The sequence below is a fragment of the Cibotium barometz genome, chromosome 27, assembly GCF_041138505.1.
Source record: "Cibotium barometz isolate CiBa-2024 chromosome 27, ASM4113850v1, whole genome shotgun sequence".
Classification (NCBI taxonomy): domain Eukaryota; kingdom Viridiplantae; phylum Streptophyta; class Polypodiopsida; order Cyatheales; family Cibotiaceae; genus Cibotium; species Cibotium barometz.
Window position 1 is genome coordinate 31,172,686 of NC_141072.1, and position 10,410 is coordinate 31,183,095.

Sequence of the window (10,410 nt, forward strand, 5' to 3'; positions counted from 1 at the left end):
ATAAGGAACTTCTTTTTGGTCATACTCGAATGAAGACCATATCTAATTCTTCAAACTCTCTCTCTGATCTCTTTTCATCTGCATACTGCTTTTGTCTATCTTGGGCTGCCTTAATATCTTTACGGATTGATTGCATTTGCTGGTCCATGTCATCAAGCATTTGTCTGGACATCTCGACCCTGATTAATGGGTCGGACCAAGTCAATGGTGTAAGGAAATCTTGTCCATACAAAGCTTTGAAAGGACTCATCCCAATGCTTCGATGATAGGAAGCATTGTAAGCAATTTCAACCAGATGAAAATGGCTTAACCACTTCTTGGGTTCCCTGTCTCGCAGCATGACTGAAGGATATCTTCTATTACTTGATTCACTCTGTCAGTCTGGCCATCTGTTTCGCGGTGATAGGCTGTATTGAGATCCAAGAAAGTTCCTACTGCGTTAAAGAATGCAATCCAAAATTTCGATGTGAATTTGGGATCTCTGTCACTTACTATCCTCCTGGGTAAGCCATGCAATCTGAAGATATCTTTAAGGAAAACTTTGGCAACATCCACTACTGCAGTTTCACTGGAATCAGATGGGCAACTTTGGTGAGCCTGTCAACTACCACAAAAATGGAGTTGTAACCTGATTGCACCGAAGGTAATCCAGTGACAAAGTCCATACTGATACATTCCCACTTCATCTATGAAATGTCTAGAGGCTGCAGTTTCCCTGGCATCTTGACTCTCTCTGCCTTGACTCTCTGACACACATTTTCGTACATGATCAAGTACATACTTTTTGAGTCCTATCCAGAAGAACACTATATTCGTGAGTTTGGGAATTTCCCAACTCCCATTTTTTGAATACTAAAAAGGTGGGACCTGGATAACATGCCTATAAGTTTTTCAAAACCATATCATGTGACCTATTGTTGGAAAGCGCTTGGAAAATGGAATCTAGTAATCCAAAGATTTGACCACATGTCCCAAACTTATGGGAAATTCCCATATTCCCCAATATGGTGTTGAAAAAGCTTTTCTTCACAGACATATAGGTTTTTATAAACTCTAGATGTCCAGCTATCAGGCTATCATGGGCTTCTCTTAGAATTATTCTCTTTATTCCCTCGTCATTGGGAATACATAGTCGATTATTATAATACATGCATCCTTCATCTACCCAAGAACTTGACTCATCTCTTGAGGCGTCTTGCTTTCCTGCATCAGAAGGGTAGAAATAGGGGCAAGGAATTTGTCCTGCATGATTTTCTCCCTTGCTTCACTGATTAATGGATTTGACACCACTGTAATTGCAAGAAAGGAGGCTTTTCTGCTGAGCGAATCTGCCACCACATTTTCTTTCCCTGGCTGATAATTTCAAAATTAAATGCCTGCAGGGTCTGCATCCATCTCCTTTTACGCATGTTGAGATACCTTTGGGTGAAGATCCACTTCTCAGACTCCTTTGATGATCTGTCATCAAGGTGAACCTCCGTCCCTCCTAAAAGACAATGTTTCCACAACTTTAGAGAATAAACTAATGAGAGTAACTCCAAGTCATGGATGGCATAATTTCTCTCATGTGTTCTGAGTTTTCTGGATTCATAGGCCACTACATGATCTTCCTGCATAAGAGCACTGCCTAAGGCAAACCCAGTGGCATCAGTAACCACCTCAAAAGGTTTGGTAAAATCTGGCAATTTAAGGATAGGATTGGTTACTAAGGCTGTCTTCGGTTTATCAAAGGAACTCTGACACATTGTAGTCCACTAAAAAAGGGTACTCTTCTTGAGAAGGTTAGTTAAAGGGGATGCTATCTGAGCATACCTAGGTATAAATATCCTATACCATCCGTTTAATCCTAGGAATCCTCTGACTTCCTTTACCGTCTTGGGTTCCAACTAATCTACGACGGCTTGGATATTTATGGGGTCAGGAGAAATCCCATCTTTTGATACTATGAATCCCAAGTATTCCTCCTGGTCAATAGAGAAATAACACTTACTCTTTGCAAAAAGAGTTGGTGTTTCCTTAGGATTTCCAGGACCTTGCACACATGATCTTCATGATTTGTAGCATTCTTTGAGTACACCAAGATATCATCAAAGAAGACAAGAACAAAATCATCCAAGTATTCTCTGAGAATATCCTGCATAAGACAATTAAATGTCATAGGGGCATTAGTCAATCTAAACGGCATCACTGTGAACTCATAATGCCCATAGCGAGTATTGAATGCTATCTTCGGGATGTCCTGTTCCTTGATTCTCATTTGGTAGTACCCAGATTTGAGATCTATCTTTGTGAACATTTGGGTCCCACTTAATCGATCCAGCAGTTCATCAATCCTAGGGATAGGATACTTATTTTTAATTGTTAATTGATTCAATCCTCTATAGTCAATACAGAGTCTTAACGTTCCATCTTTCTTCTTTTGAAAGAGAACAGTCGCACCCCAAGGTGAGACACCGAGTCTGATGAATCCCCTGCTCTAACAGTTGTCTTAACTATTCCTTGAGTTCTATGGCTTCAGGGACCGACATTTTGTATGCACACTGGGCGACTAGGTTGAGCTCCGAGGGTTAACTCAATCTCATGATTTACTTCGCAAGATGGAGGCATCTTAGTCAGCTCTTCAGGGAACACATCTCCATACTCTTCTTTAGCCTTGCAATTTATGTCTACCGGATTCATCTTACCGACATAAACAGCGTGCCTCTTTCTAATCCCTTTTAACAATTTAGAAGCCTTGGCTAATTGCAGCACTGGGGATCCAGAAATTTGAGTTCCTTGAACTTTATTCCCGTGAAGGTCAAGGAAAGAGATGGTTCCATTGTGACAATGAATGTCAGCCTAATTCTTATGGAGCCAATCCATTCCAAGGATTCCATCATAGACTCCCAAGGGTAGGACTCTGAACTGGCACTCTATTGTTGAAATATACAAGTGAATAGGGTGTGTGCGGGAACAAGCCCTTGGTTAGAGGCTGTAAAAGAGAATGTGTAAATGTGAAAGAACCTGTGAAAATGTGAGAAGAATCTACTGGGAGAGAATAAAGGGTAGCATGAGAAGATTTAGGAAGTGTGGAGATATTCTGGGAGGTGTGGAGATATTCTGGGAGAGGTGGAGAGAATCAAGCAAAAGAGGTGGAGTGAATCAAGGAGAAATCAGTGGGATTTGATGCCTGGATGTAAACTCTATAAATTGAGGCATTGGCCTAATGAGAATTTGCTGGTTTTTTATTATTCATGCCTACATTAAGCTATTAGTTAATTACTCACTACTTAATTATCTTAGTAAATTACTCACTAATACATCTTAATTATCATCTAATCACTTAGTTAATTACTCACTAATCATATCTTAATTATCTTAGTTAATTACTCACTAATCACATCTTAATTATCATCTAATCACTTGGTTAATGATGTTGATTCTAGTATTTGATCAACCATAGCTCATCACATTGTTGTAATTTTAACCTCTGTTACGTTCCCATCTAGACTAAACTGAGGTCTGTCTCAAGGTGTGTGAAAAGAATCTTTCCACTTGCCAATTCCACTTGTATAGGTTTCCCTGATTTTTGATTTAGGACTAATTTACGTAGACATCCTAGGGAAATAAAAGGATGAGTACTGCTTGAATCAATTAAAAGCTTGAATTGCTTACCCTGGTACTCTGCTGGAGTCTGGAGGATTGAAAATTGACGGTTATTCCCTTGATGCTCTATTGCGGCATAGATCTGTCGTTTTTCTTCCTCCACTTCCTCAACTATAGTGATGGCTCTAGCCTTGCTGCAGTCTGAGAGGTGAACTTTCTCTCTTTGATTTTTCCAATTCTGGGAGGGAGTTTGGAGACTGCTTTGCATAGAGGCTGCAGGCTTGAGCTGGCACTCTTCTTGGGTTACCCTGATTTTGGCACGGGGAAACTGATTGGACTGATATGAAGGAGTCTGTCTCTGAATTCTAAGACCCTAGCTTCCTTGGCCCATAAAATGAGATGGGAAATCCTTGAGCTCGTGCCCAAACCCCTGACATCCGAAGTACCTATTCTCACTTCGAAGCTCTTCCCTCTGCATTCTTGAAAGAGCCAGAATTCTTGTGAAAGAGCTTCGAGGAAAAGGTCTTACTTCATTCCTAAAACTTCCTGACTCCAAATTTTGGTTGGGACCTTGGTGTCTCTTTGGAGGTGGAAGGTTGGAAGAACTTCCCGGTGTCTAGAATCTCTTGAAGGATGAGGGAGCTGGCTTTTGCGGGACTTTAACGATGAAAGCTTTGGGGAATTCCTTCGCCATTCTAACAGCTTCTGCCATGGACACTAGCTTGGCATTCTTGACCAGGGTGTCTAAAGGTTCGTTCATTCCCCGAATGAACTTGGCCATAAGTTTCTTCGTCTAGCAGTGGTGTGAGTACTTGAGGAGAAGAGCAAATGCCTGGAGAAGAGCAAATGCCTGGTGATATTCTTCAATGGTTTCTAAAAATCTGGGGGGACAAAATATCTTCCTTGGATAGGCTTTAAGATCATTCCAAGACTCGATATTCCTATCCAGATGGTTGGTGTCGTAATGATTTCTCCATGCCACCTTGGTTGTTTCCACAATTTTCAGCCTAGGGAGAGCCATTTTACTCCTCTCGTTGTATCCACTGACATCAAAATGTTCCTCCACATGGCTTCAACCCACTTCTCCATAGCCTCGCCCAAGTTCTTCCCTTCACCTTTGAAGGGTCCTGGGCTGAGTTCTGTGAAGAGCCTTGCAAACATCGAGGTCAAGATCTTCTTCATCATTGAGAGGATCTAGCTGACGGCCACGGTTCCCTCGCCTCATGATTCTGCCATAAATGATACATTATTAAATTTTTATTTTGATTTCGTCCATGAGATCCTAAGACTTAAGAGGTTCGAAAAATAATTTCTTAAACAAGATAAACAACCTTATTGGAGATCTATGACATATGTCCGAGTAATAGATTTTTCTTCATCAATTCGTCATATAATAAACAATCACTTATACAACAATGAATTTTTCCACAAAACATTTCTTTATTTATATAAAGGTTGCAAAATGTACATAGAGTATCTCGGCTCAAGAAAGTCAAAATCTCCTCGGGAGACACATAAGACAGTGATACTAGGCTCCACACATGCCCCGATACATATGTTTCCTTACTGCTAAGTGAGCTACTATCTTCTCCTTTAGGAATAAAGCGACTTTAGAAGAAGTCTATAGATATGGCAAGAAAGTCTGAAATCTCGAGGCATAGGGTGATATAAAATAACACCATGTATCACTTTTACCCTCATCAGAATCATGGCCAATGAGATATTTTGCCTCAGCATCACGCGCTGGTCGTCGCAAGAGGCGTGGACATACTGCCCTACAAACCACTTGTGCTACCGTCTCTCCACTGGGTCTGGGAAATATAAATCCTCCAAATGGCCTGTGAGTCTGGCTCAGCTCATTCGAGTTGTAGAGGAAGAGATGAGATGTTTGAAGGCAAAAGCGGTCATATCTTCTGACTGGGTGAGATCGGGAACACCATATAAGTGTGGAACTTCCATCTTTAAAACCAAATGATTCTTTGATTAAAAATCTTCATTAATGAAGGTTAAGGAATGAAAATACGGTACCTAAATGCTCTTTCTGAGTTTTTATAAATTTCTGATAAGAATTCATTTTTCCTTATTAGCTTTCAACAAAGCTCTGATACTAGCTGTGAGACCCCAACCCCCTCTGCGGTGCCCCCTTCGTAGGCGCACTGGCGGTGGAAGCAGCGCCAGCCTATCGTGCGGGGTAGGGATCCACACTCGGGGCCTCGCCCCCCCACGGATGTCTAGACAAGAGACTAGCCCGGCGGTTCCTCCGTAACAACTGAGCCCGGAAAAACTTCCCTTGCCTGGAAGGCACGGGCGATTCCACCAGGAAAATCTTCTAACGGGGAGAATTCATCTAACGAGTCAAAGTCTTACTATCCAAACTAATCCGACCAAACCCAAAAGTCACATGGTCAGATCAAAGAAGAGACTTGCACTTGGTCCATAGAATCACCGCTTTTTTCCTCCTTTAAAACAAGGCACAACTGCTGATTCCCTCTCCCACAGAACAAGGGTCTTCCTAGGACTTAATCTAGCTAACGTAACTAATCGTAACTTCTTTATATCGCAAGAATCCCCCGATCTAGCCTAACCCCAATCAGCCCCCATGGGTTGGCCAACCACTCAACCACTGTACTGGTGGGATTCCTTTACAAAAATTTTCTTATGTTTTTCCCGGGTACCGAGGAAAAGAGTCCCGAGGCCCCCGAGCCCCGCAGCGCTTCAAGCAAAATAAAAGGTAGGCATACCACTCACACACCCAATATGAAATTGCCATTATAACAGATTCGGCTGTCTGTAAAACAATCTTTCAATGAAAATTATAGTATTATTGATCACAATCCTCCAAATATTGAGTCCATTTTATTACAAAATATATCACCTGGACTCTCCATTGAAGACCAGCTGGTCAACCAACGAGATCCAATATAATATTAAAATTCGATTCACAAAAGTCATTCTTTTCAGTTCATCCGAATCTTCCTCGACATATGCATGGGTGTCCTAGCAACTGTGAGCCCGTGCATCACCTGGTCAGAACCCTCTAAGATCCTACTTAGGTGTCTTAGCACTTCACTTATAGGGACCACTTCATGAGTCCTCGCCCATCGTACTGGAAGGGCACCATTTTAACCATATCGAGGCTGGTCAAGACCTCGGCAGGCTTTGCCACGAGTGACGTCCCTCGATGACTCCCCGCTAGCTGTTGCAATGAGCCTCTTCTTAGTTAAACACATGCCAAATGCTTCCTACAACAGCATAATTCCCAATTTGAGATTGGTTCCACAAAACCCTTTTTTGTTAATCCATGTTTTCTTAATGAAAATCATTGATCTCTATCAGGGTAATCTACCCATCATTTGACTGCTGAATGTCCAACTAGATTCTTGGTGATTTTGGTCAAGGGAAAACTAGGTTAATTCAACTGTAGTCTATTCTTTGTATTAAGAACTGGAATTGGTCCACGAGGTTTTTGCTTGATTCAGATCGAGAGATGGACAAGTAGTTTACTGGCCGTCCCTCTCACAGTTGTGGTCTAACAAAAATTATCCGTTCTAACTTTGATTCCAAGGATTTTCTTCAGATAAACATCTACTGAATTTCTAACCATAAGGAAAATTCCACTTTATGAATTTCATTCCTTCCTAACCATAATGGATTAAGAAATGGTTCTATATATGAGAATATCTGATTTATAAAATTACTCTTCTTCCATTTAGTCTAATTTTGGATAATTATAAATTTGGTGTTTTATCCACATAAAATATCTAAGGATATTCTTTCTACCAATTTAATTTATCATCCCTAATTCTCTAGGTGGAATTATGGTGAAAATTCTTCTTTTGTCACCAAAATTTAATTCAAATCTTTCTCTTCTTCTTTTTTTAACTAAATACAAATATCCATTTTTTTAATAAGCTTAAAATTCCTCTTTTTCTCATTTAATGATTGAATTTCAATTGTCATGGGAATTCCTCTTTTATCATTTAAAAATTTCTCATGCATAAAATAAATTTATCTAAAATTTCTCTTAAAATTAAAAAGAAATATCCATTATTTCAATTATGCCAAGAATTCCACTTTTACCATTTAAATGATTGAATTCCAAATGTCATGGGAGTTTCTCTTTTATCATTTAAAATTTCTTATGCATAAAAAAATTTATGTAAAATTTCTCTTAAAATTAAATAAAAATATCCATTATTTTAATATACCAAAATTTCTCTTTGTCCATTTAATTACATGGATCTCCATTATCATGGGAATTTCTCTTTTTGCATAAAATAAAATTACCAAAATTTCTCTTTTCTTTAATTAATTATTTATGCATAAACACTAAAATTTTGTTTCACATGAATTTGATGAAAATCATTCTTTTAGCATAGGATGTCCAATCCTAGAATATGGTAGGAAGTCCTCTTTTAGCATTACGTATAAAAATAAGATATGTATTATTTTCTAAGAGTTTTACCATAGCTTCGCTGCTATTACTGATAATTTTTAATTTTTCTCAAAAGAATAAGACTTTGTAATACAATTATGATAGAAGAAATATCCTTAAACTTAAATCCAAATTATGAAATTAAATCATAAGTTTACCATAATTTTATTAACATAAAAGCATAAAAATACCATTTTCTTAACCTCTAGCTTAACAAGCTTAGAGTTTGGTTTTGAATTAAGAATTTATGAATGAGAAGCATTCTTTTTCTAAAGAATTAGCCATAGGAATGAGTGTTCTTTTGGGAGAGAGAGAGATATATAGATAAAAAGCATTCTAAATAAGCATAAAGATTAACTTTTTTGTGATTAATCATTAAAGTTCTTAGAGAAAGCTTGATTTGTATTAAAAACAACTAATTAAAAACTTCTCAAGCTTGAGAGGGGTTAAGAAGTGAAATCATTTGAGAATATTAATAAAACCATGAAATTCCTTCTTACCTCTAGGTTTGGTTTGCTTCTTTATCTAAAAGTGAAGCCCCCAACCAATCAGTTGGTTTAGTGAGTTGAGAAGAAAGCTCCAAGAGTTGTTGAAGGGAGAGAGAAGCTCCAATCTCTCCAAAAGTAGAGGATTTTTAAGGGATAATAAAAAATATGATTATTTTAATGTAATACTGGCATGGTATAGCTCACAGATTAGAATACAAAAGAATGAGGATCTATTTATAGGTGAGGGCAGCCTTTACTGTCCAATTAAGTTCTAGAATTTTCCAGCTTCGGTTTGGCTGAATTTGGACAAGATTTGGACCAGTTTAGCTCCCATTTTGATCTAGTTTGATCCAAGAGAGAGGAGAGATAAAAATATCTCAATATTTTTGAATTAAAAACCCTCCCACACCTGTGAAGGAGGTGCCTACCTCAAAGGTCCCCCTTACCAAGGTGTCAAAAATTCATCATTCCTCCAAAATATCTCATTTTTTAGTAATATCTCTTAATTTTTAACTAATAAATCTTGTACTCAGTCAACTCTTCAATTTACTCATTTTTGGATATTTTCTTTTATTCTTTGGATTTATCTCATCCCAACACTTGGATTAATCCTATTGGCCCATAGGAACCTTAATTGGACCATAATCAAGAAATTTCTAAAAATCTAGACCCTTAGGGGGGCTAAGGTCCTGTATATCATTTTCAATTCATTCCTAATGCACATTGGAGAATTTATTTTGAACTTTTGTTTTAGGAAAATATATTTTAGATATTAGGAGAACTTTTATATCCAAAAATATCTCAATATTCAATTACCTCTCTTTAGATTTTTTCTTCTCTCTAGGCAAAAACAAGGAAAAAGAGTATTTTCTTGCATTCTGAAATAGGGAATGATTATAGGGGATTGAGGTAAAAGCTTTTTCATTATTCAGGCTGAGGAGGAATCTTACAGAATGCATGTGAAGATGAGGGAGATAGAGAGAAACAAGACGGAAGAAGAGATTATGCATAGGGAGGGTGGGACAAGGAGAAGAGCGGGAGAGAGAGAGAGAGAGAGAGAGAGAGAGAGAGAGAGAGAGAGAGAGAGAGAGAGAGAGAGAGGGGGAAGAGGGTGGAGATGAGAGAAAGGGAGGGTGGGAGAGCAAAAGGGAGGGAGAGAGGGGAAAGAGAGGAAGGGTGGGAGAAGGAGAGAGGGAGGATGGGAGAGTGAAAGGGAGGGAGGGAGAGGAGAGAGAGGGAGGGTGAGAGAAGAAGAGAGAGGAAAGGTGGGAGAGTGAAAGGGAGGGAAGAGATAGGGAGAAAGAAGAGGGTGGGAGAAGGAGAGAGAGGGTAGTGTGGGTAGGGCGGTGGTCGAACAAGGAGAAAGAGAGGGAAGAGGGTGGAGAGGAGAGAGAGGAAGGGTGGGATAGTGAAAGGGAGGAAGAGAGAGGGTGGGTGGGAGAGTGCAAGGGAGGGAGGAGAGAGAGGGGGGGAGGATACAGATAGATACCAAAGAGAGTGAAGGATAGAGAGAGTTAGGAAAGAGAAGGATAGAGAGAGTGAAGGATAGAGAGAGTTGGGAAAGAGAAGGATAGAGAGAGTGAGATAGGGAGGACACATAGAGTGAGAAAAGAGAAGGATAGAGAGAGTGATAGGGGGAGGATATAGAGAGTTAGCAAAGAGAGAAAAGGATAGAGAGAGTGAGAGAGGGAGAGTAAAAGTTAGGGAAGAGAGAGAGGAGGAGGGAAGAGAGTAGGAGAAGGAGAGAGAGGGTGGTGTGGGCTGGTGGACTAGGCTAGGCTGGGCTAGGCAGTGGTGGGTAGAGATGGTGGTGGCAATATTTAGAGAGAGATTGTTTAAGTAGAGAGAGAGGACAGCTAAGAACCTCTCTCCACCAAGCTCCCCCAAGATCTTATGATTATA